The sequence below is a fragment of the Pseudorasbora parva genome, chromosome 22 (assembly GCF_024679245.1).
Source record: "Pseudorasbora parva isolate DD20220531a chromosome 22, ASM2467924v1, whole genome shotgun sequence".
Classification (NCBI taxonomy): domain Eukaryota; kingdom Metazoa; phylum Chordata; class Actinopteri; order Cypriniformes; family Gobionidae; genus Pseudorasbora; species Pseudorasbora parva.
This window is the reverse complement of record NC_090193.1, coordinates 7017501-7037098: the sequence shown is the minus strand read 5'-3', so window position 1 is coordinate 7037098 and position 19598 is coordinate 7017501. Positions and strand designations below refer to the sequence as shown.

The window sequence follows — 19598 nt, the reverse complement described above, 5'->3', positions numbered from 1 at the left end:
TGATAATTAATTCATTAATTAATTTAAAATAAAGAAAGTGCTCAGGTATTATGCGTTAACACATGAAGGTGTCATCGTGAAGTTATACCAACACATCATGGTAATGCGTATCAATAGTAAAAGTGTAAAATCTCGTGGAATGCATATGCCAAAATTAATTTTGGCGTGCAAATGCTACGCAGTTTTTCGCGTGTATATGATACGCACTTTATGGCGTGCATATGACATGCTCTTGGGTAGGATTAGTGGGGTGGGGGGTTTGTGTGTATAATACGGCATAAAGTGCGTATCATATGCACGTGAAAAACCGCATACCATATGCACGGCAAAACTCATTTTGCCGTATACATTCCACGAGATTGCACACTCCTACTATTTATAGCAGTTTGTGAGAGTTCATGAGATCGGCTCATTATACCATATATATAAATATATAAATATATATATATATATATATATATATATATATATATATATATATATATATATATATATATATATATATATATATATTAGCGGTGGGCCGTTATCTGCGTTATCGTGCTGCATTAACGTGAGACTCCGATAAAGTTGGGTTGGGAGCTGGGTCTATACCGTACTAGCGTTTCCCAAGTGGGGTGCAGTCTGACGTGAGCAGGGGTGCCGTGTAAAAGGTGCCGGCACGCACTTGCCCCGCGGTTCATCTCACATCTGATGACGCATCTTTAATATGGGTTGTAATTTGAAAATAATGGTTTATGTATGTTTCTGTGGATGGATACACATGCTGGCTTCCCAGTGATACACTACAACAATAGCGATAATAAAAGAAAAACGTGAGCAAAACGGTCTTTCTTTGTAAACTGTTCAGTGCATGCGAGTGCTGCCGTATGTCCGAATATGACCTGTCATTTTGCCATCATCACCCGGGTGTAGAGCCAGAAGACGTGAATGAGAACTCGCCCACGCTGAGAGAAGATTTATCTCTATGCACTCGTCCAAGATCGCGCAAACGTCTCACAGCATGCAAATATTGCAAGTCTTGTGCTTGAATATTACAACATGTCCATCTTGATGAGTATCCAAGTAGACATAGTCTGAATATGCCTTAAGTGAACATTATACTTTTTTTAGTCAAGAAAGACAATGCATATCCCTTCATTAGGTCTTAAAGGGGCAGTAGCCTTTACTCTGTTTAATGTCAAAGAAAAGAAAAGGACATCACTTACTGCTCTTGATTATTATTGAATATTTTGTGTACGTTTAATAAGGATTCATCTTTAATTTAAACAGAGAAATATGCAATTATTTTACATTTGATAACTTAAAATAAATAAATGAAATTTCTCTACCTAAAAACTAATGTTAGACCTAGCTGAAAAACCTGAAAAGCATTGTTTATTTTATTAGTATCTTTGCTCAATAGTATTTATTTGTGCTGCTGCTTGTATTTAAGTTATTTGTTCTTATACTCTTTATTTTTATTTGACAGTAGTCTTTTTCCCCTGAACATTGTAAATACAAAACCGTACCGAAACCGTGAACCTAAAACCAAGATACAAACCGAACCGTGAGCAGTCTGTACCGTCACACCTCTAGCGTAACGTATGTGAGAGGGGGCCACAAAATGTTCTAAATTTTCAAAGGGTGCCCTGACTGAAAAAAGGTTGGGAAACACATTTATCCTTCCAGTCTCGAGTACCACCTTAAACGCACACTTTTTGTCATTCCGATTTAAAGATTCAGTGGACTGTTTACATGAGATGCTATATAAACCGATCTGAGGTTTGCATGTGCTTAATTTCAGTCGGAATCATTTTGTGACCTGTTCTGACAGTTTGTCTGCCGCTTCGGAAATGTCAAGGCTGTCCTCTCTAGCAGCTGGAATGAGTTCTCGGTTGCCATTGCAACTCTCAACAGCCACTGGGACTTTGTTGTAAACTGTAATAATCATCTCAAAAATAAAAATAAATTCTTCTGTCAGGCTCAATTGAAGTAAAAAGTGCCTTGAACAAACGCTGTCAAGATGAGAGGGTGTAGCCCTGTAATAACATTATCTTCATAACTTCTTAAGAAATAAATAGTTTAAGTTACCCCTCAGAAAAATGAACTTTCCTGTCCTGTCAACTTTATAGCCTGGTGTGAGTGTGGCACGCTCTCACACCAGTAGTGAAGGTGTGCGCTGTATATCATGTCACTTAAGGACACACACTCAAAAGTAATCGGGTCAGGTCGTTTACATGGTGAATTTTTTTGTTTGATCGGTTTATGAAAAGGTTTATCCCACCCCTCTCAAACTGATTACAATTTCATTCAGTCTGGGCATTTTGTTAGTCAGAAATTATACAAATAACAACAGAGTGGAAAAGTGATATTGAGAGAACATTGAAATTGCAATTAATCCACACAGTGACTTGAATACACATCTTCAATGATCATTATATAAATAAAATATATTTTGGGCAATGGCAGTTAGGTTCAGGTTGTAAAGTGTGACATGGTTCAACTCCTCAAAAACGTAATTCATGATATTTATTAAAACCAAAAATAAGAATGAGGTTTTTAATCATTTGTTTCAGGTTGCAAAGAAACAATGCTATTACTTTTTACTTTTGGTTACACCACGACAAAGAGTTACACATTTCTAAGATACATTTCTTGACGCATATGTTTTAGGTTACACTTTATATTAGGTGTCTTTAAAGGTGCAGTGTGTAGTATTTATGGGGCTCTATTGACAGAAATGCAATATAATATACATAGCTATGTTTTCAGTGGTGTATAAAGACCTTATATAATGTACCGTTATGTTTTTATTTACTTAGAATGAGCCATTTCTATCTCCACACACTGCGGGTCCACTTCCAGGGAAGTCACCATTTTGCGCTGTCATGTTCCTGCAGTGGCCCTAAACAGACAAACTTCTCTAAAGAGCGCTAGATACTCTGCTGTCACAGACCACAACATCTTTGTCATGTGTCGGCCACCGTAGCTTATCTCCGAAAGGGAGGGGTGTGTGGTGGGCAATAGCAAAATACAACCTCACCACTAGATGCCACTAAAATGTACAACAATGTAATTATAGATGTAATTAATGATTTAAGAAATGAGTTACATTCACTTTTTTATATTGGTACAATGTAAAATATGTTTGCACACAATATGTGCATTGTATCAAATGATTACTTTAAATGTTAGTGCATACAGTTTTGGTCAGAATTATTGGCACCTCAGGTAAATATGATCAAAGATGACTGTAAAAAAATACATCTGCATTGTTTATCCCATTTGACCTTTAATTATTATTATTTTTTTAATTTTTTTAATTTTTTTATTTTACAAAAATCAAACCGTTTATTGAAGTAAAATAATTGAAATTGGGGGGGTAAATCACATTATGAAATAAATGCTTTTCTCCAAAACATGTTGGCACAGAGTTTTCTCCTATAATGCCTGATTATTTTAGACAACACCTGACAAGAGATCAGAGAACCCAGCATCTCTCTAAATCCTTCATATTCCCTGATCCATGCTGGTGCTTCTTCTCTTCAGTTCAGCCCACTCATTTTCTATAGGGTTCAGGTCAGGGGACTGGGACGGCGGCCATTGCAGAAGCTTTATTTTGTGCTCAGTGAACCATTTTTGTGTTGTTTTGTGTTGTCATTTTGATGTGTGTTTTGGTGTATTGTCCTAATGAAAGATCCACTGCCCGTTTTAAGATTTCTAGATGAGGCTGTCAGGTTTAGATTTTTGATCTGCTGGTATATAGAAACCATGATGCCATTTATCTAAACAAGATATCCAGGACCTCCAGCAAAAAGAAAAAAGGCCCAGAGCATCAAAGATCAATGGCTATATTTAACCATGGGCATGGTTAATATTTGAAGTTCCAGTCATGTCTGTTAACTGAATACGTTTGTTTTTGGATGAGCGAGGAGGATCTTTTTTTTTTAAACTCCCCGAAGACTCAACTAATCTCTGCAAATTCTCCATCTGTGATCCTTGGAGAGTCTTTGGCCACCCAAATGTTCCTCCTCACCGTGCATCAGGATGATATAGACACACGTCGTCTTCCAGGCAGATTCATAACATCTTTAACTGATTGGAACTTCTTAAGCACCTGAGACCCGCAGTGAAGGACTGTAGACACAAGGCCAGAGTCTTATCAATCGTGCCGCTGGCTCAAACTCTGTTAACTCCTGATGCAGCACAGAACCAATAAGTTCAAACCTAATAGCATATTATAAACTTTAAAATTACATAAAATAAAATGTATGTCATGAATAAATGTATGTCCTTAATCGCCAATGTCACGTGATTTCAGCAATGTGGCAGTTTGACACGCGATCCGAATCATGAATCAATCCACTGATTCATAACCGTTTGAAACTTTTATTTGAGGATTGAAAACAAACACGGAAGAGAAGACAATGCTGAATAAAGTCGTAGTTTTTTTGTTATTTTTGGACCAAAAATAGATTTTCAATGCTTCAAGAGATTCTAATTAACCAACTGATGTCACAAATGGACTACTTTGATGATGTTTGTGGACATGGACAGTATAGTGTGCATACCAAGCCTGCAGTCTCCCTCTCATTTACTGAAGCTTTCGCGCCTCGATCGCCCCCCGGTGACCGGTCCCAGTATAGCCGCCCCTCTGTGATTTCTAATGGACGCGAGGCAAACAAAATAATAAAATTACACTTCAAAAAATTTCCCCCAAAGTTAGTTTATGTCACTGAAGGCAGTTATCATCACGATGATTTCATTTCAGGTGTTCGTTTTAAAAATAAGTTTAGTTTGAGTTAGTTATTTGATGCTATAAAAAATGGGGGGTGTGACGTCATGATTGACAGCTGAGACTGACGGCTTCTCTGAGTGAAGTTGTCACTGATGCACTAACAGACTTTTTTCGAAATTTTTGGGTGCAGATTGGAGCTTTAGCTTTAATTTCTACATTTCCATAACTGTTTATTTCACACCAACATAATTAATTGTTCTGCATCTGCGAGAGTGTGGGCGGGCGTTTGATATCGCAGCTGTACTTCCTGCTCTACTTCCTGCGCTCTACTGCGCAACTCCGGTCCCGAAATCGCTACTGCGCAGACTCGGTCCCAAGATGTCCGCGCCGTGCAAGGCTGCCTGAAAGCTTCAAATAGGACAAGCGGAAACGGATGATGTCGAGTCGTCCATATTTTTTTACGGTCTATGGTGCATACACTTGCATATGCTCTCATACTAAATATAAAATATCTTAAAATGTGTTCCGAAGATGAACGGGGTGGCGAACGACATTAGGGTGAGGAGTTAATGACATAAATTTCATTTTTGGGTGAGCTACCCCTTTAAGACAGCAGCAGTTTGACGTTTTTACATCATATATCGTAGAATTAAAACACTTTATACCCAAATGTCAAAACATTTAGACCTAATCAAATAAATGAAGAGCACTAATAAAGCCCCAGTCTTGCAGATCATTAACTAAAATAAGTTGGTTTAGGGTTTAGTTACTCTTTAAGGGAATTTGGCATTTGTGTTCCCTCATATTTATATTCCTGTGAAACTAGAAATCATTCATTTAAAAAAATGTCAGTACATGGTAAAAAAAAATATTTAGAAATGATAAATATTATTCAAAATTCTCCACTAGTCACTTAATTGCAAATGCTACTGCACAGTAGGGATGAGCGGGTGTAGTTTGAGATTGTCCAGCCAGTGATTCTCATTGTGAATGCAGCTGACAGTTTGCTAATGACTGCTGGTGCTGAGGATGAATGCCAGTGCAGCATTATGGAAGACATCCTGTTTGCGGTCAAACAGAACTTCCAAGTCATTTGTAGCTGATGGCAACATCACTTTAGCATCTGACTGCAAATCCTAAAAGATGGAAGAGCGGGATCCGGGTGCTTGGCCATGTTTCCAGAATGTTTAAGAAAAAAGAAAAACGAATGAGGACGCTGATTTGTCCTCATTTTACTGCTGTGCAAGTCACATTTTGAACAAAATCTGCCATTTAGGAATGATCTGTGTTCCAGTGTATTCACACTGTCACACTTTCAGCTTGAGGTTTGAGCATTGTGAATTGTGTTCATCAATTAGTTCTGTCTGGCAGACGCCGCTATTCTGCTGGAATCTTCATGGTGGGAAACATAGTTGTGGTGAAGTGCTCAAATCTGAACCTTTAATTCATCATCTTTTTTTCCCTGGAGCCATGGAAGCCATTAGAGATGTTATCCGAAATTACAGGCTTATTAAAAAGGCCACGCAATTCCTCGCCTTTTGTGATTGTGAAATTGGCATAAATGAACGTTGGCAGTCTCGCTGCGGGTAGCGAGGAGATCGGTGAATGAACTCATTTATCCGGCCAAATCAAGCTTTTCAATTTCCAATTGAAAGGATGTATTCTGCATCGAGCCGGATTTTTTACACATTTGCATTTCTGATTTTAGCTTTTTAGATATTAATCATCTGCAGATAGCAGATGAGTCTATCAGCGTTGCTGCTGAATGAATTGTGCATTGATATCAGGCCAAATCACATTCTATCAGATTATAAATTTCACGGCTCTCAGATGTTCAGCATCCGAAAATTCGCTAGAAATGCATCTACGTCCTCAAATGTAGATTTCGAAGTATTAATCAAGTCACGAAGGTGTGGATAGACTCAAAATTCTACCTTTGTGATCAACACTAGCGCCTGGCAGCTGGTTTTTCAAAGCCTTCCGACTTCAATCCCTTGAAAAATCATCTGGCCACGGCGCGCCATGCTGATCCGTGCTGACTTAAATTCCATTAATATAACTTTCAGTCTGATTACACAAAGCAAATGAGGACCCAGTGAGTGGTAAATTGATAGTTTAGAAAAAGGATGAAAAATATGCGGGGGGAAAGAAATCAAAACACTTCAAAAACCCTCCTGCAGCAGCCCTACTCATCTACATGAGAGACACGCGGTCGGCCGCTTTCTCCGTGCACACACAAAATCACCTGCTGTGAGATGTGAATAATGTCTCCAGCTCGCCACCCCCACCGAGGGCCCAGCCCCCGTACTCCATTACGTTTATGAAGATATGTATCTGAAAGTTGTGTAGGAATATGAGGCTGTGCTGGAGGGGCTTTAGGGGAGAGGTGATACATTTCAATAAATCCATAAAGTGGGAAGCGCTTCCGATTTCTTCCCCGCTAAGTTTCTTGTGTATTTTAGTCCTCTCTCGCTTCGTTTGAAATAAAAAAAAGCGCTTTCATCTGACGCAGTTTGGTGGGAGCTTGAATAAAAAGCAGAAGACATGCAGTAACACTGACATTTAGCCATATTTGGAGCTTGGGAAGCTGAAATGTTATCTCCGTCAAACAGCGCACCCTGATCTCACTGTTCTCTGGAAACACTGCCGGTGCTCTTTTTGAATGCTTCCAACCTAGTCTGTTTTCAGCCATGTTAAACGTCTCTTCTCGGTGCAGGAACGCCCTCTCGATGAGCAACTTGCACTGACTCAGGCGCTAATACCCTGATGCCTCAACCCATGTCATGGCACCTGTTTCTTTCAAATTTGTTCTGATCTTCGCTTTGTTCTGCTCGATGCTCTCGTTTGGCGCCGAGCTACTGCACCTTTATAGTCAGCTCTTGTTTCCAGCCACTTGACATTTACACTAAATACTGGCATGCCATGGTGCATCGAAAACAAGTTTGAAAGGCTAGCCATTAAAGCCCAAAACTCCTGCCTTTGGCTGTTCCATTTTATTAGCCTCTCTGTTGTGATTGAGGGGGGTGAACACAGCTCTCCTGCAGAAAAGGCACGGTTTTACATATAGCTCCATGACTCTTTCGCTCTAAACCAAGCAGTCCTCACATCTGCACCTCGGCGGGCCGATATGACTATTATAAGATGAAAAAACAGCCTCATGCTGTCTAAAGCCACATAACCACAATTGAAAAGGACTAAGCCTTTTCACCTGGGGCTATGAGTGAACTGAAACCGATCTTTTCCCTGCAACTGTCTGCAGAGATTAGTATTGATTCACCCCTTTTAGATGACTTTGTCGCACCTTGCTGGGCAGTTTTAATCTGGCAATGTACCAACAGCACTGGGGAGCCCCTCTCTCTCCCTCTGAGTGTATAATCTCCATCTTCATGATGGTTCCATCATGGCGTCTGCCCGGCAGGAGGACGTACGAACTGACCTATTTTTCATGGTATTACCCATTGAGCTGCACAATTGCTGAGATGCTAGACCAAACATAAAAAAGGTTACTGGTTTATGCTAGCTTCAGCACACCTTATATCTATTTGTCTTGTTTGGTCTGCTCTGGTCGTTTAAGTAGCATTGATAATAATAAGCAATATACAGTATATATATATATATATATATATATATATATATATATATATATATATATATATATATATATATATATATATATATATATAATTCACCTAAAGGATTAATAGGAACACCTGTTCAATTTCTCATTAATGCAATTATCTAATCAACCAATCACATGGCAGTTGCTTCAATGCATTTAGGGGTGTGGTCCTGGTCATGACAATCTCCTGAACTCCAAATTGAATGTCAGAATGGAAAGAAAGGTGATTTAAGCAATTTTGAGCGTGGCATAGTTGTTGGGGCCAGACGGGCCAGTATTTCACAATCTGCTCGATTACTGGGATTTTCACACACAACCATTTCTAGGGTTTACAAAGAATGGTGAGAAAAGGGAAAAACATCCAGTATGAGGCAGTCCTGTGGGAGAAAATGCCTTGTTGATGCTAGAGGTCAGAAGAGAATGGGCCAAATTATTCAAGCTGATAGAAGAGCAACTTTGACTGAAATAACCACTCGTTACAACCGAGGTATGCAGCAAAACATTTGTGAAGCCACAACACGCACAACCTTGAAGCGGATGGGCTACAACAGCAGAAGACCCAACCGGATGCAACTCATGTGCAATAAAAATAGAAAAAAGAGGCTACAATTAGCATGAGCTCACCAAAATTGGACAGTTGAAGACTGGAAAAATGTTGCCTGGTCTGATGAGTCTCGATTTCTGTTGAGACATTCAGATGGTAGAGTCAAAATTTTGCGTAAACAGAATGAGAACATGGATCCATCATGCCTTGTTACCACTGTGCAGGCTGGTGGTGGTGGTGTAATGGTGTGGGGATGTTTTCTTGGCACACGTTAGGCCCCTTATTGCAAATTGGGCATTGTTTAAATGCCATGGCCTACCTGAACATTGTTTCTGACCATGTCCATCCCTTTATGACCACCATGATTGCTCCTCTGATGGCTTCTTCAAGCAGGATAATGCACCATGCACTGTTAGAAATTTCTTGTAATTTTACAGGAAATTCCTGGCTAATAGTTGCCGTAAATTTACTGTAAACAGTTTACAGGACTGTTATTGTAAAATGACTACAACAAGGTACTGTATTTAATACAATACAATCATGTAAATTTACTGGTACTTTTACAGGAATTTCCTGTATTTTCACAGGATAAAATACTGTAAATATTACAGCAAAATTTTATATTTACGGCAACTCAGTAGCCAGGAATTTCCTGTAATTTTAGGGATTTCCTGTATTTTCACAGGAGAGAATATTGTAAATATTACAATTAAATGTTGTAACTTGGATAAATGTCCTCTTTCAAACTTCTACAAAGAAAAACAAAACACTTAGTATTTTTTTTATAATTTTTTTTATTTTCTCTTAAAATTTAAGAGAACACAGAGTGCACAATGCACAATCACTCATTTACAACAATCTTTAACATGTAAAATCACTGTCCCTGTACATTGCAACACAAGAGATGCTTTCCATCTGCTATTGCTTTACACGAGTAATATAACAAAAGAGAAAAAAATCAGCAATTTCAAACACATCAAACCAATATTGTGATTAAAGGGTTAGTTCACCCAAAAATGAAAATTATTTAATTAATTACTCACCCTCATGTTGTTGGACACCTGTAACACCTTCGTTTATCTTCAGAACACAAATGAAGATATTTTTGTTGAAAGCTGATGGCTGAGAAAGGCTTCAGATAGGCCTCCATTGGCATTCAGTACATTCCCAACCACAAGACCAATAAAGGCACTAAACACATCGATACAAAGTCCATCTCACTATAGTCGTGGTACAATAATTTTACAAGTTATTGTGCGCACAAAAATCTAAATAATGACTTTATCCACCAAGTTATTGACGTGAACTCGACGCATGCGCGAGAATATGACGCAGATCCACCGTTCATGACCCAGAAGAGGAGGAATACCGCTATGGCCTGAGCTCACAGAGACCTACACGGAAGACAATAACTTGGCAGATTAAGTCATTATTTTGATTCTTTTTTGTGCACAAAAACTATTTTCGTTCCATTGTAAAATTATTGTACAGCCGCTGTAGTGAGATGGGCTTTGTGTGGATGTGTTTAGTGCCTTTATTGGTCTTGTGGTTGGGAATGTACTGAATGCCAATGGAGGCCTATCTGAAGCCTTTCTCAGCCATCAGCTTTCAACAAAAATATCTTCATTTGTGTTCTGAAGATGAACGAAGGTGTTACAGGTGTCCAACAACATGAGGGTGAGTAATTAATGAAATCATTTTCATTTTTGGGTGAACTAACCCTTTAAGTTTATTGACATGTCTCCTATTGTCCTGTAGTGTCCCCTTGCCACTAATGTCCCTTACCCACCAATTCAAAATCCAGCAGTTTTCTCAGAAGAGTGCAAACTGGTGCGTTCAGCCCTCGTTTTTTCTCTGCCTTGCTGCCCGTCTGGGGATTTATGCCGCAAAAGGCTCTGAAAACAGAGGGGGGGGGGGGGGGAACACACTTATCAGGTAACATTTAAGACTGATATGACATGGTCATAACCATGACATGAGACATTAAAGGGTTAGTTCACCCAAAAATTAAAATTTGATGTTTATCTGCTTACCCCCTAGTGCATCCAACACAGTAGGTGTGTTTGGTTCTTCAGTAGAACACAAATTAAGATTTTTAACTCCAACCGTTGCTGTGTGCCAGTCAAATAATCATGTGAATGGATAAGGCTCTATGAGAGCAAAACACACAAACAAAAATGCTTAGGCAACGTGCACAAAAACCCTGCTGCTCCTGACGACACATTGATTTGTTAAGACACGAACCGATCGGTTTCTGTGAGAAACTCAACAGTATTTATGTAATTTTTTTTACCTCATATCCCGACGAGTCTCATCAAGTTTTCCCATAGGCTATTTCTTCCGTCTGGTAAGGTCAAGATGGTGCGATCATAGATATATATATATATATATATATATATATATATATATATATATATATATATATATATATATATATATGCCTCATTAGTGCCGGCACGGATCGGCCGAATGAGGATTCTACATAATATATATCTATGATCACACCAGCTTGACCTCACCAGACGGAAGTAATAGCCTATGGGAAAACTTGATGAGACTCGTTGGGATATGAGGTAAAAAAAATAAATAACATAAATAGTGTTGTGTTTCTCACAGAAACCGATCGGTTTGTGTCTTAAGAAATCAATGTGTCGTCAGGAGCAGCAGGGTTTTTTATGCACATTGTCTAAGCATTTTTTTTTGTTTGTTTTGCTCTCATAGAATTGTTACCTATTCACCCCATTATATGACTGGCGCAGCAACGGTTGGAGTTAAAAATCTTCATTTGTGTTCTACTTAAGAAACAAACACACCTACATGTTGGATGCACTGGGCTAAGCAGATAAACATCTAATTTTCATTTTTGGGTGAACTAACCCTTTAAGGCAGGGGTCCCCAATCTCGGTCCTGGAGGGCCACTGTTCTGCACAGTTTAAATCCAATCCCAATCAAACACACCTGAAACAGCTAATCAATGCCTATAAAATTAAACATGACAGTGCCATGTTTAAACACACCTCTGAATGAATTCAAGTGTGCTTGCGGCTTCTGCTGGATATTGCAAGTTGAAGACATAGGCAGCGAAGACTGCTGCCAATCCATGCAGGAGGTTGCTGTGGGGCCCCATCACACATGCTCCTTCCATGGACATAATCCATGTGTCTGCGCCGCGCAGTATCTCTCCTGAAACCCATTAACAATATAACTAAAAGCTGCACAACACACTATTGCCACCTAACATGAATTCATGTTCAAGTGGAGAAAGACTTACACAGATCCACTTGAACATTATCTCCTTTGACCACCGCACCCTCCATCAACAACTCAGACATTTAAAAAAATTACAGAATTAACTTCTACAAAATTAGGGAAGATTATATGAAAAAAAAGGAAGAAAAAAATTATATATATATATATACGATAATGTTATAAAAAATGTTCTTGATAAATGTTTTAACAGTTATAAGAAAAGAGCAAACATAAGCTACCTTTATAAACTAACGTTAACTCACTGACAGGAGGCAGACGAGACGTTCTTCTCAAAGTCAAAGCCCGCTATAAAAAAAACTTTCCAGACCACCGGACTTTCAGCAAGTGCAAAAAAATGAGAAAGACACCTTTTATGATAACTACACACTTGAAAATATTTTTTCTAAGATGAACGTGCACAGTTCAGTTTAAGATTTGGCACTATCGTATTACAAACTGACAGGAGCTAGCCGCTATGTTCGGCAAAACAGCAAAACGGACAAAAAATATATTTATACAAATATATACAATAATGTTATAAAATCTGTTCTTGATATATGCTTTAACAGTTATAAGAAAAGAGCAAACAGCTACCTTTTTAAAGTAACTCACTGACAGGAGGCAGACGAGACGTTCTTCTCAAAGTCAAAGCCCGCTATAAAAAAACTTTCCACAGACCACCGGACTTTCAGCACGTGCAAAAAAAAAAAAAAAAAAAAAAAAAAAAACATCTTTTATGATTACTACACTTAGAAATAATTTTTCTAAGATGAACGTGCGCAGTTCAGTTTAAGGCACTTTATCGTTAGCTAGATTACAAACAGAATGACAGGAGCTAGCAAGCTCGGCAAAACAGCGAAACGGACAAAATAATAATAAAAAAAATATATATATATATATATAATTATATATATTTATTATAATAATTAATTAATAATTATATATATATACAATAATGTTATAAAATCTGTTCTTGATATATGCTTTAACAGTTATAAGAAAAGAGCAAACAGCTACCTTTTTAAACTAACTCACTGACAGGAGGCAGACGTGACAATCTTCTTAGAGGTCAAGCGCGTAATAAAAATCTTTCCACAGCACAGACCACCGTAGATCCAAAGTTTGGATCATTTTACAGACTCGGATCTTTGAATCTCCTTAAGCAAAATTAACGAACTAATCATTTTGAGTTGAATCATGCGAGTTGAGCTAACGTTATAGAGATCTAACGTTACTATAGCTAATGTTACTGAAATATACCAAACGAAAAATAAGAAAAGAGCAAACATAACCCAGATAGCAAGCGGATGTGGGCCACTTCAGGCAATGATGCGGCACTGCAGGCCTTCTTATGGCCCGGATAAAATGTATGTGAGCCTGATGTGGCCCACAAGTAAAATGGCAAATATGGCCCAAATATTTTAAATCACATGTGGGCCTTTTTAGGCAAAGATGCGGCACTCATGGCAATGTGTAATTTGAATATGAGCCTAAAGTGGCCCATATGATAATTAATGAATATGGCCCAAATATCACAAACCAAATGTGGGCCACCTATGGGAAAAATCTGGCAAAACCGACAATGACTAATCTTGGTGTAAACCAAATATGGCCCACATATGTTGCAGCAAATGTGGCCCAGTTATGTTATAACATATCTGGGCCAGTTTTGGCACATATGAGGGACAGTAATCACTGGCAAATCTGAATGTGAACCTAAAGTGGCCCACACTTGGCAAAGAAAATAAGGCCCGAATACTTTACATCAAATTTGGGCCACATTTGGCAAATATATGGCAAAGTCAGCACTGGCTAACCAGGGTGTGAGCCTAAACTGGCCCACACATAGTGCAGCAAATAAGGCCCAATTATGTTAAAAACTATCTGGGCCATTTTTGGCAAAGGTGAGGGACAGTAATCACTGGCGAATCTGAATATGAACCTAAAGTGGGCCACACATGGAATTTGCAAATATGGCCTGGATACATTATACAAAATTTGGGCCACATTTGGCAAATGTATGGCAAAGTCAGCACTGGCTAACCAGGGTGTAAACCTAAACTGGCCCACATATAATGCAGCAAATGCGGCCCAATTAAGTAAAAAACACCTGGCCCAGTTTTGGCAAAGATGAGGGACATTGATCACTGACGAATCTGAATGTGAACCTATTGTGGCCCACACATGGCAGAGCAAATATGGGCCGAATACATCACAGCAAATTTGGGCCACATTTGGAAAATATATGGCAAAGTCAGCACTGGCTAACCAGGGAGTGAACCTAAACTGGCCCACATTAAGTGCAGCGAATGAGGCCCAATTATGTTAAAACATATCTGGGCCAGTTTTGGCAAAGGTGAGGGACAGTAATCACGAACAAATCTGAATTTGAACCTAAGGTGGCCCACACATGGTATAGCAAATATGGCCCGAATACATTACATCAAATTTGGGCCACATTTGGCAAATATATGGCAAAGCCAGCACTGGCTAACCAGGGTGTACACCTAAACTGGCCCACATTGAGTGCAGCAGATGAGGCCCGATTATGGTAAAACCTATCTGGGCCAGTTTTGGCAAAGGTGAGAGATAGTAATCACTTTCAAATCTGAATGTGAACCTAAAGTGGGCCACATATGGCATAGCAAATATGGCTCGAACACATTACACCAAATTTGGGCCACATTTGGCAAATTTATGGCAAAGTCAGCACTGGCCAACCAGGGTGTGAACCTAAACTGGCCCACATATAATGCAACAAATGTGGACCAGTTTTCTTAAAAAATATCTGGGCCAGTTTTGGCAAAGATGAGGGACAGTAATCACTAACCAATCTGAATGTGAACCTAAAGTGGCCCACACATGGCATAGCAAATATGGCCTGAATACATTACATCAAATTTGGGCCACATTTGGCAAATATATGGCAAAGTCAACACTGGCTAACCAGAATGTGAGCCTAAACTGGCCCACACATAATGCAGCAAATGTGGCCCAGTTTTCTTAAAAACATATCTAGGCCAGTTTTGGCAAAGGTGAGGGATAGAAATCACTCGCAAATCTGAATATGAACCTAAAGTGGGCCACACATGGCATAGCAAATATGGGCCGAATACATTACACCAAATTTGGGCCACATTTGGAAAAAGTACAGCAAAGTCAGCACTGGCTAACCAGGATGTGAGCCTAAACTGGCCCACATATAATGCAGCAAATGTGGCCCAGTTTTCTTAAAAACATATCTGGGCCAGTTTTGGAGAAGGTGAGGGACAGTAATCACTAACAAATCTGAATGTGAACCTATGGTGGCCCAGACATGGCATAGCAAATATGGGCCGAATACATTACACCAAATTTGGGCCAGATTTGGAAAATATATGGCAAAGTCAACACTGGCTAACCAGGGTGTAAACCTAAACTGGCCCACATTAAGTGCTGCAAATGTGGCCCAATTATGGTAAAACATATCTGGGCCAATTTTGGCAAAGGTGAGGGACAGTAATTACTGGTGAATCTGAATTTGAACCTAAAGTGGCCCAGACATGGCATAGCAAATATGGCCCGAATACATTACACCAAATTTGGGCCACATTTGGAAAATATATGGCAAAGTCAACACTGGCCAACCAGGGCTTGAACCTAAACTGGCCCACATTAAGTGCTGCAAATGTGGCCCAATTATGTTAAAACATATCTGGGCCAGTTTTGGCAAAGGTGAGGGATAGAAATCACTCGCAAATCTGAATTTGAACCTAAAGTGGCTCAGACATGGCATAGCAAATATGGCCCGAATACATTACACCCAATTTGGGCCACATTTGGAAAATATATGGCAAAGTCAACACTGGCCAACCAGGGCTTGAACCTAAACTGGCCCACATTAAGTGCTGCAAATGTGGCCCAATTATGTTAAAACATATCTGGGCCAGTTTTGGCAAAGGTGAGGGATAGTAATCACTCGCAAATCTGAATATGAACCCAAAGTGGGACACACATGGCATAGCAAATATGGCCCGAATACATTACATCAAATTTGGGCCACATTTGGCAAAAGTACAGCAAAGTCAGCACTGGCTAACCAGGATGTGAGCCTAAACTGGCCCACATTAAGTGCTGCAAATGTGGCCCAATTATGTTAAAACATATCTGGGCCAGTTTTGGTAAAGGTGAGGGATAGAAATCCCTCGTAAATCTGAATATGAACCTAAAGTGGGCCACACATGGCATAGCAAATATGGCCCGAATACATTACACCAAATTTGGGCCACATTTGGCAAAAGTACAGCAAAGTCAGCACTGGCTAACCAGGATATGAGCCTAAACTGGCCCACATATATTGCAGCAAATGTGGCCCAGTTTTCTTAAAAAAATATCTGGGCCAGTTTTGGCAAAGGTGAGGGATAGAAATCACTCGCAAATCTGAATATGAACCTAAAGTGGGCCACACATGGCATAGCAAATATGGCCCGAATACATTACACCAAATTTGGGCCACATTTGGCAAAAGTACAGCAAAGTCAGCACTGGCTAACCAGGATATGAGCCTAAACTGGCCCACATATAATGCAGCAAATGTGGCCCAGTTTTCTTAAAAAAATATCTGGGCCAGTTTTGGCAAAGGTGAGGGATAGAAATCACTCGCAAATCTGAATATGAACCTAAAGTGGGCCACACATGGCATAGCAAATATGGCCTGAATACATTACACCAAATTTGGGCCACATTTGGCAAAAGTACAGCAAAGTCAGCACTGGCTAACCAGGATGTGAGCCTAAACTGGCCCACATATAATGCAGCAAATGTGGCCCAGTTTTCTTATAAACATATCTGGGCCAGTTTTGGAGAAGGTGAGGGACAGTAATCACTAACAAATCTGAATGTGAACCTATGGTGGCCCTGACATGGCATAGCAAATATGGGCCGAATACATTACACCAAATTTGGGCCAGATTTGGAAAATATATGGCAAATTCAACACTGGCTAACCAGGGTGTAAACCTAAACTGGCCCACATTAAGTGCTGCAAATGTGGCCCAATCATGTTAAAACATAACTGGGCCAGTTTTGGCAAAGGTGAGGGACAGTAATTAATGGTGAATCTGAATTTGAACCTATGGTGGCCCAGACATGGCATAGCAAATATGGCCCGAATACATAACACCAAATTTGGGCCACATTTGGAAAATATATGGCAAAGTCAACACTGGCCAACCAGGGCTTGAACCTAAACTGGCCCACATTAAGTGCTGCAAATGTGGCCCAATTATGTTAAAACATATCTGGGCCAGTTTTGGCAAAGGTGAGGGATAGAAATCACTCGCAAATCTGAATATGAACCTAAAGCGGGCCACACATGGCATAGCAAATATGGCCCGAATACATTACACCAAATTTGGGCCACATTTGGCAAAAGTACAGCAAAGTCAGCACTGGCTAACCAGGATGTGAGCCTAAACTGGCCCACATATAATGCAGCAAATGTGGCCCAGTTTTCTTAAAAACATATCTGGGCCAGTTATGGAGAAGATGAGGGACAGTAATCACTAACAAATCTGAATGTGAACCTATGGTGGCCCACACATGGCATAGCAAATATGGGCCGAATACATTACACCAAATTTGGGCCGGATTTGGAAAATATATGGCAAAGTCAACACTGGCTAACCAGGGTGTAAACCTAAACTGGCCCACATTAAGTGCTGCAAATGTGGCCCAATTATGTTAAAACATATCTGGGCCAGTTTTGGCAAAGGTGAGGGACAGTAATTACTGGTGAATCTGAATTTGAACCTAAAGTGGCCCAGACATGGCATAGCAAATATGGCCCGAATACATTACACCAAATTTGGAATATATGGCAAAGTCAACACTGGCCAGTGGCTAACCAGGGCTTGAACCTAAACTGGCCCACATTAAGTGCTGCAAATGAGGCCCAATTATGTTAAAACATATCTGGGCCAGTTTTGGCAAAGGTGAGGGACAGAAATCACTTGCAAATCTGAATATGAACCTAAAGTGGGCCACACATGGCATAGCAAATATGGCCCGAATACATTACACCAAATTTGGGCCACATTTGGCAAAAGTACAGCAAAGTCAGCACTGGCTAACCAGGGTGTGAACCTAAACTGGCCCACATATAATGCAGCAAATATGGTCCAGTTTTCTTAAAAACATATCCAGTCCAGTTTTGGCAAAGGTGAGGGAAAGAAATCCCTCGTGAATCTGAATATGAACCTTAAGTGGCCCATACATGGCATAGCAAATATGGCCTGCACATAATACACCAACTTTGGGCCACATTTGGCAAAAGTACGCCAAAGTCAGCACTGGCTAACCAGAGCGTGAGCCTAAACTGGCCCACATATTATGCAGCAAATGTGTTTTTGGCCAGTTTTGGCCAATAGGGACAGTAAATCTGATTGTCACCCTAAAGTGGCCCAGACATGGCATAGCCAATATGGCCAGAATACATTACACCAAATTTAGGCCACATTTGGCAAATATATGGCAAAGTCAGCACTGGCTAACCAGGCTGTAAACCTAAACTGGCCCATAAATAGTGCAGCAATTGAGGCCCAATTATGTTAAAACATATCTGGGGCAGTTTTGGCAAAGGTGAGGGACAGTAATCACTGGCAAATCTGAATGTGAACCTAAAGTGGCCCAGACATGGCATAGCAAGTATGGCCCGAATACATTACACCAAATTTGGGCCACATTTGGTAAATGTACAGCAAAGTCAGCACTGGCTAACCAGGGTGTGAGCCTGTTAATAGTTAATAACATTTACAGCCATGTTTGCCAAATATACAGTACAGTTGACATGTAGCCTGACAAGCCAGACCCACATCAAGATGTTTGGTCTGGAAACTCACCATTGACAGCTCAATCAGAGGGGCGGATAAATGGCTGTCTGTCAAACTCCCTCTGCACGCGATAGGATAGCGCTACAACCAACCAGAGCAACGAAGATGAAGCAGAGCTCGTTGATAGATTAAACATTCGCCGTATCCGATCGGCTAAACTCCGAACACATCATCCCTTCTTAAGAATGACTTCAGTGCTGTTCTTTGTTCTTTTCTCAGAGAAAAGCTTAACTCCAAGTCTTCCAGAGTCGCGGTCAAAGCTGATTCGAAAGACCGCCGTTCGCCAGCTTCTGTGTTTACTAGAAGCACGCAAGCGCATCTCTGGCGTCATTATTTTAAGCCCCGCCCACCAACTCTATACACGATGTGATTGGCCTGACCAGAGTTTGGCGTTTACAGCTCAGAAGGGTATTGAGAGTTGCTAGACGACACTCGCGGCAGATTAGATTTGCTGCCGCTAGGGTGTGTCTAGATTTCTAGGCTAGTTGACATGGAAAATATGCCATAAATATAATTACAGTTAATTTAGATGTATAGCTAAAAATGCCCACATTTGAAAATATGGCATAATACTTTGTAACGAAATTGGGCTATGTT

At 40.0% G+C, this 19598-nt stretch overlaps 1 long non-coding RNA gene across 1 annotated transcript in view; it reads right to left on the bottom strand.

The window, feature by feature from the left end:
* Window positions 1-10544: 10544 nt before the first annotated feature.
* The window catches only part of LOC137058636 (uncharacterized), a 23938-nt gene continuing 14884 nt past the window's right edge, over window positions 10545-19598 (bottom strand). The window contains exons 3-4 of the long non-coding RNA XR_010900771.1: window positions 11901-12066; window positions 10545-10778 (exon numbers count right to left, since the gene is read on the bottom strand). This is a non-coding gene — a long non-coding RNA (uncharacterized lncRNA). The remainder of the gene's footprint in view (window positions 10779-11900; window positions 12067-19598) is intronic.